This window comes from Notamacropus eugenii, chromosome 2 (assembly GCF_028372415.1).
Source record: "Notamacropus eugenii isolate mMacEug1 chromosome 2, mMacEug1.pri_v2, whole genome shotgun sequence".
NCBI classification, from domain to species: Eukaryota; Metazoa; Chordata; class Mammalia; order Diprotodontia; family Macropodidae; genus Notamacropus; species Notamacropus eugenii.
The window spans coordinates 437,223,886-437,241,129 of record NC_092873.1 but is presented as its reverse complement, the minus strand read 5'-3'; the positions used below and the strand labels follow the sequence as shown (position 1 = coordinate 437,241,129).

General features: G+C 39.8%; 1 pseudogene; it reads right to left on the bottom strand.

Moving 5' to 3' along the window:
* Positions 1 to 657: 657 nt before the first annotated feature.
* LOC140523150 (probable E3 ubiquitin-protein ligase TRIML1 pseudogene) lies at positions 658 to 2,016 on the bottom strand (annotated as a pseudogene).
* Positions 2,017 to 17,244: the final 15,228 nt, after the last annotated feature.

The window sequence follows — 17,244 nt, the reverse complement described above, 5'->3', positions numbered from 1 at the left end:
TTCCCTTGCAGATGCTTCATTGATTAAGGAGACAATCAGGAGTTCTAGAGAGCAAGTGTGGAAGCCAATGAGCAGTGTCAGGGAGAGGGAAGAACAGTTCTCATGAGAAAGGGTTGTTGGTACATTCCTTGGTATTTTTTCATCTGCTTCTACTCTTTTTTATTTCACCTCTCCTTCTTGGTAGGACATGACTTTTAGTTAGCCCAAGGATTAGTGAGTCTGTGAGAACCCTTTCCCTCTCCCCCTATAGTCCCTTTCCTAGTTTCTCAACTCTTCTCCCTACACACAGATAGACACAAAAGTGGAGTAGTCAATACATTCAGTAACATGATATTTGTTTTTCTAACTCAATTCTGTGCATCCTGGAGAAATGCTAAGTGATCATTTGGTGCCCGGTTTCTTTTAGTCATTGAACCTGCTAGCAGTATGTCTGATATAATGATGAGATTGGGTTTGGGGGTCCTGAGATAGTTTGAACAAGAGTGACTACGTACTTTTTCCATTCTTTTTTTTTTTTTTTTGCTTGGTCTTGTAAGCATGTTGAACATGCATTCATCTCTTGTTACTATTGCCACTGAGCTTCTCACTTAGTAATTATAAAAATGATGGACCCTCTATTTGTATTGACCCCCAGAACCTAGAGAGGGCTGAAAGGCATCAGCAATGAGGACTCAGTGGACAGATAGTAAGAGAATTGGGATTGTTCTCTTCGTTTGAAAGGCCAGGAGAAAAGAAAGGCCGGAGAGGACCCTGGAAGGTAATAGGGGGGAAGCTGTAAATAAGGGAGTTATCTGACACATTGTAAAATGATATATGTCCACAGTCATAATGGAGGAAAATGCCTACCTTGTGCACAGGCACTCTTGCATGAATGCCTTCCATGGTGTGGGAGATCCAGAAATTGAGATTCTCTCCCATTTTGAGACACATGAGAGAGAACACATCCCCAGGTAACCTCCCCTTCTTTCTTACTGATTCCTTATAGATCCCTACTTCCCACTCACTCTTGCCTCCCACCTCCACTTCCCAATAGTGGCTCCCTGAGGTGAATCTCTGAGCCCCTAAAACAAAAATAGCATGTTCAACTTGGACACTTGCAAGCTTCACATTCTTTAGATCTTCAGAGAGGATGAGATTGGAATTTGCTGTCTCAGGATCCAGAGTAATATTCCTTTGGAAGGTTAATAGTATTTCCCTCATTCCACAATTAGTCCAATCTAGAGCAGCAGGCTCTGGACATTGAAGCAACAGTACCTCACTCCTTTCTAATATGCTTCTCCCAACCAGAAGCATCTCCATGACTGGCTTCTCAAAATTCTTCTCTAGCTCATCAGTTGTCTTCCTTAAGTTTTGGATATATTGGGAAAATCTGGCCTCAGTCCCCATTAATTTTTTCACATTCTTTCTTTTTTCCTCATCCAGCTTTTTTAGATCTTTTTGATTTTTCTTTGTCAGGAAAGGGTGCATTTTGATGTATTCTGGTATGATGACCTGCTCCAGGGTCTGTACTTCCATCTTACACTGTGTTACTCTTATTCTCTCCTGGTCTAATAAAAGTTGAGCCTCTTTCTCTTTCCCCAGCAAGCTGCTAAGGACTTCCTGGAGTTTCACCTTGCAATTCTTGACAGACTCTTCTATGGGATGCACACTGTGAGTTTTGTGTTCTTCGGAAAGTAAGCAGGACATACAGAGTGGCTTCTGGTCATCTTCACAGAACAGATTCTGATTTTCCAGGTGTTGGTCACAGGTGGTGTATTGTAGTAAATAAGGTCTGAACTGTTTAGTAATGATCAGTAGATCCTCCAGGCACCTATTGGGCTGTAAATCTCTGGGCTGAACAGTTCCCCTGCACAAGGGGCAAGTCCATGGTATGTGGGCTTCCTTCCAGCTCTGGAAGAGACAGTTTTTGCAAAAGTTGTGCCCACAGTCAATGGTCACTGGTTTGGTGAAATAATCCAAGCAAATGGAACAGGTGAGTACTGTCCTGAGATTTTCAATCATTCTATTGACATCCATGTTCCTAGGACTTTATTTCCTCTGATGTAGGAAGTTTCCTTCAAAGGCTACAGCTCCAGAACTAAAGAGCAAAGCTCTCATATTCCTTTTTATAACCCCTGGGTTATAAAGGTTCTAGTCTCTGAATTCACACCCAAGAAGGTGTTAACTTGCCTGGTTCACACCTTTGTTGTTCTGGGCTTGCTCTGAAATTAGTTCCAGAGCTGTATTCACAAGAGACTGAGCTAGCCAGCAAGAGCTTCACACCATACTGATATTACTTCAGCAAACACTTTTTAAAAGTGTATTATATTCTAGGTAATGAAGACACAACTCAATGTAATATGTTCAAATAATAATTCTTGATATTATATAATTGTTTAAATTTATGAATGTTACCATCATTATCTTGTTTTTTAAATCTTAAATTAGTTCTGTGAGTTGGTTACTATATCTATAATTCTTTCTGTTTTCAACATCAAGACCTGAGGTAGAGATTCAGAATCAAAAGAGAGAAGTTAGGCATTGGGGTGAGTTTCTGAGGAAATATCTTAAATTCAAATGGAAAGATGTTGAATTCAAATGTGGTCGTGTTGATTTTCAGTTGCCATTAGGCTGTCCCTTAGAAATATTACTCAAGAGATCTGATGAGAAAGAAAATACTAATCCTCTTTTGTTTTTTCCTACAAATTACTCAGAATCTTCTGAGAACCCTAAAGATGGGGAGTGGGGGGGGTGGGGGGACTGTAGAGAAGTCAGTGAGAGAAGTCTCAAAGTAATATAGCCAGGTGAGAAATGAGTTCTGAACTGATTTCTTACTAGTTTTTGACACCCACACTCTGCCTTTCTGGATTTTATCTTTTTAGTATGCCATACATGATTACTGTCTCGTACCTAACCTATTTATGTTATAAATAAACGAATAGGTAAAAAGAATTTATTAAGTGCTTTCCATGTACAAAGCCCTGTACTAAGTATGAGGCATACAGATAGAAAAGCTACAGAGTAATTTGAGTCTCCCCATCCCCTAACCCCCTTCAGCACATGCCACTTCATCTCTGCCCAAAAACATCTTGCTGCTTTAGCTAGGTTTATTTGTCTGTCCTATGGGTAGCAGTTGGTCAGGATTTGTTATTGGTGTTGGTGGGAAAGGCAGTTCACTTTTTCAAAGGGAAAACCAAATCCTGTTGAGTCTACCTTCAAAATATCTCTTGTATCCATCCCCTCCTTTCTATTCCTATTGCAGTAATGTTCTCATTGCCATCTACCTGGCCTAACTGCAATATTTTCCTGTCAGGTCTTTCTACTTCTCCCCTGCAATTACTTCCCCTCTCCCCCATCTTTCATAGATCCTGGCAGACTGATTTTCTTTATGTATATAAATCCATTTATACCTAGCCTTAGTGCAAAAATCTTCTGTGATTTAATTTTGCTTACTGAGTCTTTGCCTAGAATTCAAGGTTTTCTGCAATCTGGTGCCACCCTACCTTTCAAGTCTTATTTTATATTATTCCTCTCCCTGTACTCAATGCTTGAGCCAAAGTAGACTACCTTCTGCCACTGTACTTTTCCACCTCCATTTGCTCCATACATTTAGAATTCTTCCCATTCTCCAATCGCTCCTGAATTCCTACTCATCCTTTAAAACCCAACTCCAATGCCACTCCATTCCATTAAACCTTATGTGATATCCCCAGTCCCTAATGAGCTTCCCCAACCTACCCTGGAACTTACACAGCATTTTGTTTTGTTCCTCTGTAATGTACTTATACAGTATGTCCCAAAAGTCCCAGGGCAACTTTGAGCTAAGACTTTTGGGACACCCTGTATCCTATTGTATACTATAACTATCTGTTTTTGTATCAAATCTTCCTACTAGACTCTTAAGCTCTGATAGAAGAGACCAGGTTTTATATTGCTTTCTGCATCTAGTATATGCATGCAATGACTATTTACTTATGTTGACTATTTACTTTTGTGAGAAACTCTGGTTGTGAGGATCACAGGACTTCACAGGCAAGGTCAGGGAGTTAGCCTAGGGTGATCTGCTTGCTGCTTCCCTGGTAGCATGCCCCTTAGCAGAGCAAACCCCTTCCCACTATAAGAACTCAGAAACAGAGTGGGCAGAGGAAGGCATTTATTACACTCCTTGAGAGAAAGTAGGTGTGGAGCTCACTAGGAACACCCATATGTATACATAGGCAGGAGTGAAGTTACACAGTTCTGTCTTTCCTGTTACTTAGGGTTAGTCAAATTCCTCAAATTCCTTTCCCTAAATTCCCTCTGTATGTAGATTATGTAGATGTGGTCATGAGGGTACTTGTGACTGGGGTATGACCCCTCAGGCTTGAACCATGTTTTCCATTTTAACCTTTTTAGTCACCCTGGCCCATGATGATCATTGTCTTAATAAAATAAAATAAGTGAGCTTCCCTACATCTCTTGATTATCTCCCAATAACTTATGTGGGAGCAAAACAAGATACCATAATATCTCTTCTTACACTTAAATTGTGTTGTTTTTCCTCATCTGTGAAACCTACCCTCCTCCTCTCTGCCTATTCAAATCCATCTTCCCTTCAAGGCCCAGGACAAGAGCTTCCTGCTCCACAAATATTGCCGTGGCTGTCTGTAGGCTTTGTGATGCTCCCTTTCTTCTGAATTCCTACAGCTCTTAGAAATAATACCACAAGACTTGGCATCTGATTGTATTGTGTCTTCTTAGTTGCCATTTCTAAGGTTAATGGGATATAATATCTTCCTGCCCATTAATAGTCCTCGCTTGGAGCCCTAGCACAGAGCCAATTAGGCTCTGGGCCACAGGGATTCCCACACCTTTCCAGTTAAGTCCTGATTTCCAAGTACTAAGTCAATCAAGTATCAAGTCTTTGATTGGAAACAGTGTACATTGTATTGCTGGGATGGAAGTGTGGGTGGAGAGAGAAGCAGCTGGAGAGAATAACTTGCTTAGGGGAACTTGCTGATGGGGAGGCTTGACTGAGAGAAGTGTAGGAGCTCCCTAGATTAATGATGAGTACCTTACTAAATCTTGCCTTCTGGTACCCCAATAGGGATGTTTCAAATAAATATTTTGATTTTTGTCTTGGAGGAAGAGAGTTTGTTATATTTTGTGAACCAACCATGGAGATACACGTGTATATATATATTCATAGCAGCTGCTATGGATATCACATTGGCATTACACCCCTCAAGAGTGATTCCTTGGCTCTGGTGCTCAGTGGAATGTAGTCTTCATTAGTAATGATAGTATCTATTAAACTGATTAAGAACCCCAGAAAGATTGAGCTAGTGAAGGCCAGTATGTAGTAACCCGTAGAATAATATTTCATGGTGGTGAGCGTGGGTATGCAGTTCTGTAGAGAAAAGTGAATGGGGCCTAAGATTCAGAAGGTATATAGCCTGGCAGATCTATTCCCATCTACACCTAGGGCTTATCATTTCTCCCTTCTCATGTCCACTCTTTCCTGGCTGCCATTTCCAATTTATTTCCTGATATCTATTGGGCACCATAGAGAACAGAGACTTAAATATTAATAAATCAAGCTGATAAGGCCTATTGTCCTTAAGTTAACTGAGTTTGCCATGGACTTTGCTAGAACTTGTTCTTAATCTATCTAAGCTAGACAGGCTTCCTGAGAATGATTAAAGACAGAATGGTATAGGGAAAGAAGGGCTGAATTTGGAATTAGAGAAGCCCTGAACTGAAATACCAGAATGTGACCTTACACAAATTGCTTACTTTCTACGAGTCTCAAATTCCTCATCAGAAAAATGAAGACATTAAAACAGATGACTTCTAAAGTCCCTACCAGCTTTATTCTAAGCATGAATGGTGTACCATTTCTGAGATCAAGCCATCTCAGAGGTGATTTGGGTCCAAAGAGGCAGAGAAAAAGGTGACAAAATGTCACTTTGCCTCTTTCCCACCTCTCCTCCCAAACCTCCAAATGCCAACTTAAGCTCAGTCTTCCTTCTGTACTATCCTAACGTGTTCTCTCCATTGACTTATCTTATTCTGTTCCTGAAGCCCAACCTTATCCCTTTCCTGAGAGAGACTTAGTTTAAGCCAAGTGTTCTTTAGTTCTTAGCCTTTTCTATGTAGATGGAAGGTCTAAAGTCCAGGATCCAGCTATGGGGAACAAGAAACAATTTCCCCCTCTCACCCATAACTAAAGAGATCACTCACCCCATAGCCATAAACTAGGGTTATTTTCTGATTCTCTTGGTTGAGTTTACTCTATCTTTCTCATTTGAGTCCTTCCTCAAGTGTTACTTTTCCACAGTATTCAATTTGTCTTCTTGGCTTTAACCATCTCCTTCCTCAGGGCATTGAGGAAGTAGTCACTGAAGAATTTGGACAAGAAAAGTGAAACAAAATTTTAAGTAATTCAAACCCCTCATCACCTGTGAGGTATATACTAAATCCCTAAAGCTATCTATTATTTCTTATGGGCACAGAAGACACACAACACTTGAAACTTTCCCTAGGGGCCAGTGTTCTTTATTTAAAGACTAGTAAACTTTAACACCACAGGACAAGGGGTGGGACTGGACAGAGCCAGATGGTTCCAGAACTTGATATTCTGATCCCCAGAAGATCCAAATAAGAAAGTGACCCTCCTAGATCCAATCCCCTGACAATCAGTGTTCCTCCTGAATAGGATTCAGATCACCACCTGTGAGACCTAACTCCTTGCTCCTTGTTCCCTGTCCCGATGAAAGGGATTACAGTCTGAGGGTACCCCTTTTCTCAAGGTCCATAGCTGTCTCTTCAGAAGAGACTTAGTATTCCAACCAATATTTATGAAGGGCAATTTTTTGACACTGGATATATGAAGCCCCTGCCCTCAAGGAAATTATAATAAAGTTGGGAAGATAAGATAGGGACAAAAATGAATATAACACAGTGCAATATATACAGATGCTTAAGGGAAGCAAAATACTACAAAGTGTTCAGAGAGGGAAAGATAACTATGGTTGGGGGAATTAGGGAAGGCTTTCATGGAGGAAACAGCAACTGACATGAGCCTTGAAAAAGCAACAGGCAAAGATAGGTGGCTGCTTGTTATTTGTCCTTTGTTCTGGGAGAGGACCTGTGACATCAAGAGGATGATGTGATCTTGTAAGCAAATTGAATTTAATTTGGGCAGAGCTGTGCTGTCATATTCTAAAGACCCCAAAGAGTATTTTCTAGAATTTCTTCACAAGGAAGAAAAGGTAGCATATAGAAATATCAATAACATGATGCCAGTATTTGTGATGGTAAATTAGCCATCTTTTGTCTCAGTTCTTACCTAGCCCTTAGACACTGAATGGACGTTGCCTCAGACAAACTAAGAGTTGGGAGAGACCTTAATTTAGAAAGACCAAGATCACTTGCTGCATTCTGGGTCATTGCCATTCTTGACTTTAGTCTTCCCACCGGACTTTGATGCCTTTGGAGAAGACAGTGAGGCTGACATCCTTGTGCAGCTCTGCCTCACTTAAATCCAATTCACGCACAAGTCAAGACATCATCCTTGTGATGTCATTGGTCCTCTTTAAGAATGTAGATCCACAGACAAACAAAATGCATGAAAAAGTAGATAGAACACTGAGTCTGGGGTCAGGAAGACTCATCTTCCTGAGTTTAAATCCAGCCTCAGACACTAAGCTGTGTGACCCTGAGCAAGTCAATTAATCCTGTTTGCCTCAGTTTCTCATCTGTAAAATGATCTAGAACAGGAAACATAAAACCACTCCAGTATCTTTGACAAGAAAACCTTAAATGTGGTTCCAAAGAGTCAGACATGACTGAACAACAACAACAAAATAACTTATACTTAGTGATAAATGGAGAGCTTAAATTAGTCTATCAAATGAAATAATATATATAAAAAAGTGCTTTTCAAAACTTAACATGCTGTATAAATTAGTTACTAGTAATAATAATATTAATAGCAAGATTTTATATAATAGTTTAAAGTTTGCAAAGCACTTTGCCAATGTTGTCTCGTTTTATCTTCACAATAACTCTGGGAGGTAGGTGTTATTATTATCCTCATTTAACAGATGAGGAAAGGCAGAGGTTAAGTGATTTGCCTAGGGTTACAGAACTACTAAGTATCTGAGGCAGGATTTGAGCTTAGGCATTCCTGACTCTAGGTCCAGCATTTCATCCACTACTTTTAAAATTATGATTTCATCTAGTTATAGTTTCTGTGCCCAGACTGGTTCCTCATAATCCCTGGCACTCTCTGTAGCCCTCTCTGTTGTCTAGTTCCTTCATGACTCTCTTCAAAAGAGACCCTTGTCCCAGAACATCACTGTTGATGTGGGATTCAATTAAATTCAACAAACATTTGTTAAGGGTCCACTGTGTAAAAGGTACTATGCTAAGTCCAGAAGATAGAAAGACAAAACCAAAAGTCTGAGCTTGCATTCTGGGAGAGGGGAGAGTGTAGGGTTCGACATGTTCACAAGTTAGTATAATATGAGATAATTTGAGGAGGGAAAGAGTGCTAGCAACTGGAAGGGAATTATGATGTAGTGGAAAGAGCACTGACGTTGGACTTAGGAAGCCCAGGATTTAAATCCTGCCTCTGACACTACCCGTGTGAACACAAATGAGTCACTGAACCTGACCCAGTCTTACTTTCCTCCTCTGAGAGGTTGTTTTCCTTTGGGGGGGGGGGGCATGGTGGTTAGGAATTGGATTTAGGATTTTATTGGAATAGGGAAGTCCTGATGAGGAAATTCCCTTTATGAATGCCAACTGATATCTGATTTGCAACTATAGTTTTAGAAAATCTTGCCATGGAGAAATTCAGTGACTTGTTTGTGGTCAGACAGGTAATAAGTATCATAGGCAGGATTTGAACTCAGATCCTGCCTCTGAGGACAGTTCTCTATCCATTATACTATGCTGCAAAATAGGAGATGTGTTTCTCTGGGGAAAACAATGCACACAGGATACACTTTTGTGTTTAATCTGCATTTTTTGGTAGTCTTGTGGGTGGAGAAAAGGGGATCTGATATGACACATGTTACAGTAAGTATTAACAGGATTTGGCAACAAACTAGGTGTGGGAAGTGAGAGAGGCAAAAATCAAGAGTGGCTCCTAGGTTATAAACTCAAGGAACAGGAAGGATGTTGATAGCCTCAACAGAAATACGGATGTTGGGGGTCAGGGGACTGTAGGGAAGATGATAGATTCTATGTTGGGTAAATTGAGCTTGAGATGCTGATAATAAATCCAAGTGGAGTGTCCAGTGGTCAGTTAAAGATATGGGATTGGTGTACAAGAGTACAGCTATATTATTTAGATTTGGGAGTCTTCCATGTAGATACAAATTGAACTGATAAGAGTAGGTAATATTGCCAAGAGAGAGAAGAGGACCTGGTAGAGCCTTGACTGAGGAATGGAGGGTGAAAACCCATAATTGGGAATTGAGAGAAAACAGAAGTGTACTGGAACCTTTTCATATAGATTGTTAAATTTTCAACGTGAACATTTACACCTCAGAAACTGTCAAATGCCACAAATCAGGCTGGATTTATTGTTTTGTTGTCTAGAGTTAAGAAAGTTATGGCAAAATGTTAATAATGTAGATTAAACATAAAAGTCTGTTGTAAATTTTCAGAAAGCTGATTGTTAAACATTTACCAGCACATTCTTGGAGGCAGATAAAGATATAGCAAAGGAGACTGAGGAGAAATCGTGAGGGTAGGAAAGATAAATATCACTGAATTCAAGAGAAGAAAGAGTAGTTATTGGGGTGAAAAGATTCAGAAAGGTCAAGGGGGATACGGACTGGGAAGAGATCATGGGACTAATTTTAAAGCAATCGCTGGTAACCTCCAAGGGAACAATTTCAGTAGACGGGAAGGGTCAAAAGCTAGACTGGAGGGGACAGGGAAATGAATGGGAAATGCTAATTAGAGGCAGCAAAGATAGCAGTTCTTTGTAAGGGTTTCAAATTGTCCACTTGACAAGCTCATTCATCAGTTTATAACTTCAAGGCTATTCTTAAGTTTACTGGAAAGCCTCTTAATGAAGGGCAGGGTTTTGTCAACTCACTTCAATGTTTCAGTGGCACCATTATCTCATTTGAATCAATATTTCCACTACCATTACAGATTGAAAGCCACCTGTCCATTTTTTTCCTGTAAGGTCCTTTACATATGTTTTTCTATAAATCCTTTATGTAGGGTCTACCCAACATGGTGAAGGTCTTCTGATTCTTTTAATATTGCTGGGATACCAGTATATTACTTGGTCATTCTCTGTCTCTGTCTTTCTGTCTCTGTCTCTCTGTCTGTGTCTCCCTTTCTCTCTGTCTCTGCCTGTCTGTCTGTCGCTGTCTGTCTGTCTCTCTATCTCTTTCTGTCTCTCTGTCTCTCTCCCTCCCTCTCTCCTCATTCCCCCACCCTGGCTGCCTGTTCTTGGTAATATCTTTTATGTCCCTGCTCATCATGAACATAACATTACTAATGTTCTTCAGTCTACGTATCCGGTGATGAGTCTTTTTACTGACATTTGAGTTTTGTGAGATTGTGGTCTTCTAAAATTTGTAGCCAGACAGAATGACTAAGAGAATATTGGTGATAAAGATAAAGTGTTGCTTGGACAGCAGGGAATAACTTGGTTTTAGTGAAGTTGCTGAGCAGTTTACTAAGAACAATCAGATTGATCTTCCCTTTAGTTCTGGCTCAGTTTACTGTCCATCAGCAGTGTTTGCCCAAGATGGACTAATTCAGTAGTTTTACCCATCCAAATGCATATCAAAATAAGGGCAATATTCATTATTTTTAAATAATATTTAATTTCCCCCAATTACATATAAAGACAATTCTTAACATTCATTTAAAAAAAATTTTTGAGTTCCAAATTTTCCCCTCCCTCTCTCATCTCCCCCACTCTGAGATGATAAGCATTTTGATATAACTATACATGTGCAATCATGCAAAACAATATTTATTTTTTATTAATTTTATTTTTCTTACATGGATGGCTAGGTGTATCTCTCTTGAATGGTTTCACTGAAGAGACCCCATAGTTTCTGAGCTTAATGTAATCAACATTATATAATCTGTAAAGAGAGACATCTGTTGAACCTTTGCAAATTGAATTTCTCTGTTATTTGACTTTGTGCAAGGCATTATCCACAGAAATGTTTCAAATGAGCATATGTCTACCATGGAAGAAGAATGCAAACTTGAAGGCAGAGGTGATTTTGTTTTGCTTTTGTATTCTCTAGCATCTACTAGAGTGCTGAGCACAAAGCAGGCACATCATCATTGCATAACCATATTAATGTAGACCTTTATCACCTAACATTTGTACTACTGTACTAGCTTGCTGTTTAATCTCTCCCCATTCCTATTCCTCCTAGATCTTCCTAAAGCACATGTCTGACCATGTCACCCTTCCATACATTCAACTTCAGTTGTTCTGTATTACCACCAAGATCAAATTATAACGCCCTCTGATTTCTCAAACCCTTGATAACTTGGTCCTTTTCCATCTTTCTGTTCTTCTTATATCTTACCGCCCCTCCCTGTACTTTGTGATCCAGTGACGCTGGCCTCCTGGCTGCTCCTTTTCAACAATGCTCCCTAACTTGACTCTTCTCAGCATTTTCACTGACTGTCCCCTGTGCCTATAACAGCCTTCCTCCTCATCTGTACCTCCTGGTCTCCTTGGAATCCTTCAGATCTTTGCTAAAGTATCACCTTCTCCAAGAAGCCATTTCCCTGGCTTCCTTCATCTTAGTTCCTTATCTCTAGAGTTGGAGATGGGTTCTCTCCAATTGATCCTGTATATATTTTGTTTGTACAGGGTTGTCTCCCCCATTATACTGTGAACTCCTTGGGGACAGGGACTATCTTTTGCCTTTCTTTGTACCTCCAGCATTTAGCAAAGTGCCTGACACATACCATAGTAGGTATATAAATGTTTGGTGATTTTACTTCATCATCATCATCATCATCATCATCATCATCATCATCATCATCATCGTCATTACTTATAATCAACAAATACTTGACATGCTAGGAACATATTCTTTATACTTTTTATTCAGTTTTGATTGTGAATAAAATTGTTTCTGAAAACCTGTGTCCCCTTTTTACATTTTAATGAACTATCCTCATAAAAATGTTTATATCTATCTATGTATATAGACATATGCATATATATCTATACACAAATACATCTATATATGTATTCACATATATAGAAATTCACACATATATATGTGTCTATACACAAATGTATCCATATATGTATTCACACACACACACACACACACACACACACACACACACACACACACACACACACACACACACACACACACACACACACACCCCTAGGTGGCACAGTGGATAAAGCACCAAGGCTTGCCTGGAGTCAGGAAGATCTGAGTTTGAATCTGGCCTGAGATAAATCACTTAACTCTGTTGACCTCAGTTTCCTCATCTGCAAAATGAACCAGAGAAAGAAATGTCAAATTACTCCTGTATCTTTGCCAAGAAAATGCCAAATGGGGTCACAGAGAGTCAAGCGCGACTGAAACTATTCAACAACCACATATACATATAAAGTAGACATGGATTGTTAGTTGTTCCAATTGTTTCAGTGTTGGTGCTGGTGATGACTGTTTGGTGGGCAAGTTATTTTACCTCTCTGGGGTTTATTATTTGCAAAATGTGCTTCATTCTTCTGCCTAACTTATAGAATCTCTGTGAGAAAAGCCCTTTGGCACCTTGAAAGTCCTAAGTCAATGTGAGTGATTTCTTGGTAATGCTGCCTTCCATGATCTTTTCTGTCCTTCTGGGACCTTCCATCCTTCAAGATATTAGAAAATCAAAGTTTTAATGACTTTAAAATTGGGCTGCCTTGGGCATGAATTTCTTCTCTGAGTTCCTTGAGAACAAAGGCTATACTTTCTTTTTTATTCTCAGCACTTAGCATAGTGTCTAGCACATGGTAGGTTACTAATAAATGTTTATTGACTGAGCTTTGATCAGATCCAACTGCTCTTTTTGACTTCAGGACTCATAATAACCTTGAAAACCCGATTGCTACTTCCTCAAATAGTATGTTGACTACTGAGATGGTAGAGATTGAATGTTGTGGCACCACTTCCTTCACTGATGAGAATAGATTGCCATGGAAACACTGACAGATCTGTTCCATTTCATTTCTATCCACCCACATTCTTACCTCATCAACAAGTAAGCACATCTCCTTCTTCCCTAGGGAAAAAGGGGAAAAATTATGAAAGGCAATGTTACTGCTGTGTACTTTATTCCAAAAAAAGGGAATGATTTGACCTGACAATTCTCCCTCCAATTTCACGAAAAGCAACCCTCCTATTATATATTGTATGAACTTCAAAAAATATAGTGGGGAGCAGAGATCAGGGGTTGTCTTGATTCCCTCTCTTGTCTCTGATTCTGGAAGAAAGGGAAAGGGATGGTCACCTTTGAACAGAATTGCCAGAAGTAAAATTTAAAAAATTTTACTCTTAGAGTCAGAAGGTACATTAGAGGTCTTCTTATCTAACCCCTCTACCTGGATGGGATGTTCAGGGAGAACTATCATTTCTGCTGTGAGGACTTTCTGGACCCTTTTCAGGGCTGCTCATCCACCTTGGATCCAACTCTCACCTATGGCTCTAAAAAGCTGTAGCATGTGCAGAGATCACACTTCTGTAAAAACCATCTCAGCAGACAGACTAAACCAGGCTGAGGAGGACCCACCTGTTGGTGAGTTAAAGGGATGTCTACCCTAAGGATTTGAAGTCTTGGGTGCTTCATTCCTCTTGTGAACCACTTACACAGGTGTTGAATCTGTTTGGTTCTCCACTGATACCGTCACTAAGGATGTTCTCATGTGTAGATGATTCTGATAAAAATCTTTACATAGAAAGGAAAGTAGGTTCATAAGAAAGTAATTCTCATCTTGGTCACTTTTCCACATTTGTAGGGTCATTGTCTGGTGTCTCTGTACTTCAATATCCTCACAACTGTGTTACCATCAATCTCCCCTACATACAACTGATCTAGTCTAGCTATTTTATCTGTCTTTATTCTCTTACCTCTTCCATAAGCACACCCAGGATCTAAGAATCTTTAGAATCTAAGCATATTGTTCTACAGTCCTTGGTTATGGAAAAAAAGTTTGTTATAAAAATCTTTGTGGGTCTTTTCAATTTTTCTCCTTGTTATTGACCTATTTTTATCTTCAAATGTCCTTGGAAAATCGTTTTGCTTCTTGGGTCTCTTAGAAAGGTTTCTTTAAACTAGTCCCTATTTGCCATTGCTTCTCTGTTTTATTAGGTAACACTGTTTACAATCTTTCATATTTCCCATTGTATTTTCTATAGTCCTTACCTAGTCACACCTTTGCATTAAAATGACAAATGTCAAAATAGCTTTTTTCATTTTTTACTTTTTTTATTCTGAATTTCAACATTAAATCCCCCCAAAACAGTTTTATATACACAAATGAAAACAATACAAGGATTGTAGTAACCATGAGTCTCCATTTTATTCCACTTGCTTTTTTTTCAAAAAGCAAAGAAATGCCATCATTATTTTGAAAACTGTCTTGCTTGTCCATACTTTCTGTTCTCTTCTGCACATTAAAAAGATTTCAGTGGCTTTCTTTGGGGGGTGTTATTATTGTTATTTTGCTTCTCCTTTGCCCCTCTCCTTCAAATAAAAACAGAGAAAAAATCCTTATAACAAATAATGGTAGTCAAGCGGAAGAAGGCCAATGTGTTAAGGATGGTTCTTGTTCAGATATAGGATGGACTAGATAGCTTCTGAGATCCCTGCCAACCCTGAGAGTCTGTCCTTCTGTCAATCAGGGTGTTGGCTAGCTAGCCTTCTAGCTAGCACTTGGAGCTATCATAGGGACCATAAGATCACAATATTTGGAGTAGGAAGCTGCCATAAGAAAGCTGCCATACATCTCTCCCTCACAGAAGAGACAATGAAGCTCAGAGACTTAGAATGACTTGCTCGTATTGAAACATTCCTTTGTTTTATCAGGACAGGACCATGTGAAGGGACCATACATATGAGAGGCAGAGTTGATAGAGTCTGGAAGGCCTGAGTCATATCCCACACAGACACTTACTGTGTGATTCTGGGGCGAGTCATTTAAACTTTCTGGGTCTCAGTTCCCTCACTTATAAAGTGAGGGAGTTGGGCTCATTAACCTTTAAGGTCCCTTTCCTGATTGAAATTTATGATCTTGTGATTTCCCATGCTAAGCACAAAAAATACTTATTATAAATATGAGGAGAGGTGAAATATTTGACCAGGAACCATATCATATTCTCTTTGGAACAGTATGAACTCAGATTTTTATGAGACTTTAGCAGATTACAGATAACATCAACCAGGAAGTTGTTTAGGAGAGTAGGGATTTCAGCGAAAGCTGAACAGACATGAAATGAACATAGAAGGAGGAGAAGAAATTGCTTTGAAGTCAGGGGTTCTTATAGGGTTCCATCTCTTTCTAACAAGGCTGGTGGACATTGAAGCATTCATTCCCTTCCTTTCCCTCGAAGCCCTGTTCCTGACTTTTTTGAAACCAGGTTTCTGTGCTGAGGACCTTGAAGGTAATACTTTTTGTTTTTATATTACCAGTCCTGAATTACTGTTTGTGCAGCCTGGCACATATAAGTACTTAATACATTTTTGTTTTCTTCCTTCCTTCCTTGGACACTATGAATAATAATATAGTAGCACTTTGAGGCTTTTCATCTTTTGTGTTGGGAATCATTGGCTATGGAATACAGAGGACCCACTGGTCCAGTGAGAGATGATACTGCCCCAATCACTGAAACACAATGGCTTCAATATTCATCCAATGGACATGTCCTTAACAAATCTTTTATTGATGCCCTAGATTGAATACCGAGTTGATTCAGTGTGTGTATGTTTGTCCTTCGTTGCCCAAGAAGATTATGCCATCAGAGAAATAATGACATGACTTGCACTTGACTTTGTTTTGAGTGAGGGAGGGCTGTGCTGGTCACCAGCCTCACTTCTCCTCCAGAGTCATCTGAATCCAGTGACCAGATATTCATCAGGATGACTGGAGATGACCCAGGATGAGGCCGTTGGGGTTAAGTGACTTGCCCAAGGTCACACAGCTAGTCAGTGTCAAGTGTCTGAGGTGAGATTTGAACTCAGGTCCTCCTGACTCCTGCACTGGTGCTCTATCCACTGCACCACCTAGCTGCCCCACCAAGTTGATTTAGTAGCAGAGGAAAGAAAGAACAATTTTCTCCCCTAGTCCTCTGATGGTTGGGAGTAGTTTTTTCCTTCCCTTTTTCCCTCTTCCCTCTTCCACTTCACGCACACATACACATGCAAGAATAGCTCTTCCTCTGGTAGATTAGTGGTATCAATGTGGCTGGGGTAAGGTAACTCCCTGAATGTCACATTTAGGAAAGCCATCACATGCCAACTTGTTAACTGTATATGATCAGATAGTACCAATTTGGCCGCCTTCTCAATGACTTTTCCTCCTAGTTGCCTTCCAGTTCCTATTTAGGGCTGCAGATATTCTAATCTATGTCTCATTTTCTTACTGAGTTTCCCTATTTTGCCTCCTTAGTGCAGCTCCAAACAATTTTTAAATAGGTACTGAAGTAAAATTGTTTTTATTACTTTGGAAAGCAAAAGTAAAATGTAGCAGCAAGGACCAACACATATGAACACACTCAGACTCTCCCATTGTCTTCTGTGCCATGCCTCTCTGTTTTCAAAGTGGGGCAATAGACTGATAAACCCAAATACTTTGGAAAATAAATGTCTTTAAGTGGTTTCCCTCAATAGCAAAGTCAGGGGACAGGGAACCACCTCACTACCTCCAGCTTCTCTTATCTCTTTGTATGACTTGTGATGAATGGTCTCCTTATAACTGGAAGGGAGGTGAGTATCACATGATATTTCCTTGAGTTGAATTCTTGAGGGGCAACTCCTCCCTCAGGCCCATGTGCTCAGAAGGATGCATTTTAGTGTTGCAACTCTGCATCAAGGAAGTCCAAATTCAGAAGAGAAGTGCTGAGAGACAGAGATAGAGACAGAACGAGACAGACACAGAGACAGAGAGCTAAAGAGAAAGAATGAGAGACAGAGACACACAGAGATACTAAGAGACAGAGAAACAGAGAGATAGAGTGACAGAGAATGAGGAAAAGAATGAGAGATAGATACTTA